At 46.1% G+C, this 4,295-nt stretch overlaps 1 pseudogene; it reads left to right on the top strand.

The window, feature by feature from the left end:
• The first annotated feature begins 280 nt into the window (after positions 1-280).
• On the top strand, positions 281-1,514 carry LOC132232381 (polyglutamylase complex subunit TTLL1-like; annotated as a pseudogene).
• Positions 1,515-4,295: the final 2,781 nt, after the last annotated feature.

Here is a 4,295-nt window from a genome sequence, read left to right as displayed (position 1 = left end):
TCCCAGTGTAAATATCTTAAAATCTATCATTAAATAAAAATAGAAAAAGGAGAGATGAAAAAAGAGGCTTAAAAAGTATAAACCACAAGGAAAGCTTGGGGCAGGAGAGGGGGGTGGAGGGTGGGGAGGGTGTGGGGAGACAAGGCCCAAGAAGTAATGGAGACCCAGATCACGCAGCGTGGCCATGAGAAGTGGCCGAAAAGTGATCTGACATCAGGTGAGCACCCCAGGCAAGAGTTGGTGAAACTGAAGAGAAATTGGACATAAATACCTGTGGATTATGGCGGGGACAGTGAAATGCGACCCTGATATGGAGAAGTCAGTGCTGATCATTTTCAAGAGAGAGAGGATGACAGAAAACGCTTGGATTTTTCACTAGAGGAGCATGCAAACCATCCGAAAAGTCTTTAGCCTCGAAACTGGCCATGGCTCTCAGACAATCAGACAGGTAACCACTTCCCCAACCACCGTGAACGGACTGGGAAGGACCTGATGGTGAAGGATATTCAAGGATGTAGGAAAGAGCAGGAGAAAGAAGGGAGTCCTCTGGCAGAAAAAGATGCGAGCGGAGAATGCCTCTCCCTGGGCTTTGTCCCATCACCTAACTGCTGCCCGCGGGCTGCAACCTGTTGGCGGAGGCTCCGGAAAAGCCCCTCTAGCACCTGGATCATGAAGCCTCGTGTCAAAGCCCAGGGCAAGGGCGCCTTTCTGACCAACAAGCTCTCACAAATAAAAAGCGGTCCCAGGACAGCAAAACATCTTTGTTTGTGTCTCCATCCACTAGGGAAGCCTACGTGATCTTCTCTCTCTCTCTCTCTCTCTCTCTCTCTCTCTCTCTCTCTCTACCGGTTACTAACCCGCAGCAGGAAGTTCGACCTGCGCTGGAATGTCCTGGTGTCTACCCACCGCCCACTGCGCTGTCACTTGTACAAGCGCGGATTCTGCTGGTTCTGCACCGTCGCATCCACTCCCAGCACCAGCGAGCGGACAGCGTGTTGGTCACTGCACCATCACTGCCATTCAGAAACACAGGGAGGGCCACAACCACATCCACGGGGGCCTGTGGACAGTGAGCAGCCTGTGGCTGAGCGCCCGAGGCAAGGGGTGACCAGCACCCTATGCGACAAGATCCACTGGGTTCTCACGCAGAGCCTGAGGGCCTGGCGCTGGTGATGAACAACGACAAGCACTGCTCAGAGTGTGAGGGCTAGACAGCGTCCTAGATGACAGGCTGAAGGGTATGTGTCCAGATCTCTTGCCTCCAGCAGGGCCAGGATCAGATCCGTACCCTCCAGGTTGCGGTTCCTCACAGAGAAACTCCGGACTGTAAATGGACCAAGTCCCCTCCCTCCCTGCAAAGGAAATTCTTGGCAACTATGAGATTCTGTAGGTGAAGAGCTGGGGCAGGGTGATGGGCTGATGGAGAGCTGAGAAGGTGTTCAGGCCAGTCGCTGCGGCCCAAAGGGGACCGGTGGAGTGACTGTGGGAAAACCATCCTCACAGCCCAAAAGTGACCAGCAGCAAGGGGAAAACTCCAACCTGGACCCTCCCAGAACCGCGTACTGTACCCAGGCCCTCCCTGAAGACCTCTATTGACATTTCCTTTTCCTAGAACTTTATTTTCCCTTTCCTAAGCCCTGCAAATAAATAAAGGCACTTCTTTGGGAGGAAGGGGACGTATAAAACACTACCTTTTATGTTTTTGCTAAGTGATTTACTTTTCTTAATTTTTTTTTTTCCATTTTGAGTCCACAGAGGTAAAGCACCACGCCCATCCAGGAAGAGAAGTAACCAAGCTCAACTACAAACGACTTAATTCTTGCCCTAGTACAGTGGTTCTCAACCTTCCTAATGCCGCGACCCTTTAGTACAGTTCCCCATGTTGTGGTGACCCCAATTTCATTGTTACAAATTGAACATAATTAAAGCATAGTGATTAATCACAAAAACAATATGTAATTTTATATGTGTTTTCTGATGGTCTTAGGCGACCCCTGTGAAAGGGTCGTTCGACCCCAAAGGGGTCACGAACCACAGGTTGAGAACCGCTGCCCTAGTATGAGGAGCAGTTGGTTCATATTTTCAATTTATCCTAATGAGGTGTTGTTTTTTTAATTTTTCTACCAGGGTCCTTAGAAACTGAGAACATTCCCCCAGTGATAACCTTTTGAAGAATTCTGAAGTTCATTTCATATTAAAACTACTCTATCACCACTTCAAATAAGTGATAGGTCTGCTTAAGAAAAAAGCCATCACTAAGGTAGCTGAACTCTTGGAGTAACTGTGTTCCTTGGAGACACCTGCATAGAAAAGCCTCCAAAAGATTTTTTTTTAAGTCTACCTATTGAAGTTGACTTTGGAGTATCATTTCTTCAGTTAACATGTTTGCTTGTCGTATTCCAGGGAAGACTTGGCAGATCAGATATATTTAAGATGTCATACCAGTTCTACATTCAGTCAGCATTTTCACACATCTGTTCTCTTGGCATTTCATTGCTCTTAATTTCCAGTTTGAATTGTGGGATATTTGGAAGCGATAACTAACAATGGCTGAATGTTGATTTTCCTGGGTCCTGGAGGCTGTGTGTGTTCAAGTGGATTTATTTCATCACACAGCTTTGCCTCAGAAAAACAAATTATTTCACGGCCAGATATTTTTCAAGAAATATTTGTTGATGATGAGTGCCCCTCTACAGGATATATATAAAGGATCTGGCCATTTCTGAGGCAAATTTAGTAGTGCTTTGAGTTAAAAAGGTTCTCATGCTTTCATTTTCCCTTTCATCCTAAATGATTTCTTCCTTTTGCTAAATGATTTCCTTTGCTCTTACATACATGTATTTCAAAGTTATAGTGACTCTCCAAGCTTGAAGGTAAAAAAACTAGTATCACCAGTTCCAATTTCCTAACTGGCTATCCTTTAAGCATTGAATATTAAGTCGATAGATTTGCAATCCAGAATAGAGGTAAGGTACAGAAGACAGTATTCCGCCAGGCTTCCCCGTGTGGATGACCTAGCTCCTGTCAGAACATGCATCCTGTCCTCCAGCTAAGGATGCAGATCAACCTCTGCTTGGCGGCACCTGGAACAAGCAGTAAAGAAAGAGGCAAAGTGGACATTGTGGGCATCACATTGTGATAATTCTCTATAACGACTTAAGAGGTGGATTTCTCTCTTAGCCCATGCTTCCCAAATAACGCTTTGCGATAACAGAAGTGTCCTAGGACTTATTCAAATATGGCCCGCCTCAAGGTTTCTGTGGCTAATGAAGTCGAAGGAATTTGGGACCTAGTTAAGCAGGTTTCACCCCGTGGGATTTTCAGGATTTCTAATGTGGGACATCCTCTGTGAGTCTGAGTGGGGGCTGTCATGTGCAGGGTTCCCTTCGCTTCCAGAACCTCTGATCAGGGTTCTAGGGGGCCCTAGGTCTCCCTGAAACAGCATGCAGGAAACGTTCTGATTACTCTCTAAGTGTCTTCAACTGGGCAGGGCCAAGAGGCTCCCTGCCCCTGGGGGAGTGCCTCCCAACTGAAGCCTATGCTATCTCTTTTTATACATAACTTATTCGTAAGTTGGGGCTGACAAGATTCCTTTTAACTGAGCACTTCCTAATGCGAGGACCTATGAATTAATGCCAAAAAAGAAAATATGAAGAAGACAACCATCCCACAATCCAGCCAATACAATTCTGTCGGCTTAAAAGTAGGATTAGGCCCTGGCCAGTGTGTGCAGTAGTTAGAGCGCCGACCAACACACCGAAGGGGTTTGATTCTGGTCAAGGGCACATACCTCGGTTGCAGGTAGATCCCCAGCTCAGTGGGTGTGCATGCAGGAGGCAACCAATCGATGTGTCTCTCTCACTTCAAAGTTTTTCTCTCTTTCTCCCTTCCTCCCTCCTTTCCACTCTCTCTAAAAAACAGTGAAAAAAATATCTTTGGGTGAAGATTAACAACAGCAACCCAAGTAGTAGAATTAGCCGTGGCTGGGTGGCTCAGTTGGTTGAGTACTGTCCCAAATGGTTGCAGGTTAGATTCCCATTCAGGGCACAGACCCAGGTTGTGGGTTCCATCCCTAGCCCAGACGTGTATTAGAGGCAGTAGACTGATATTTCTCTCTCATATTGATGTTTCCCTTTCTCCCTTCCTCTCTCTCTAAAAACATCAATAAAAGCATATCCTCCGGTGAGGATTTTTTTTTTTAAGGTAGCATTAGATCCATTGCAGAGAATACTATTAGCTGTGTAATAAATAGATATTAATTGTATTCCAAATATATAGCAATTATCTACAGCTAT

This window comes from Myotis daubentonii, chromosome 4, assembly GCF_963259705.1.
Source record: "Myotis daubentonii chromosome 4, mMyoDau2.1, whole genome shotgun sequence".
Classification (NCBI taxonomy): Eukaryota; Metazoa; Chordata; class Mammalia; order Chiroptera; family Vespertilionidae; genus Myotis; species Myotis daubentonii.
The sequence above is the reverse complement of the archived record's forward strand: the minus strand, read 5'-3'. Positions and strand labels throughout refer to the sequence as shown.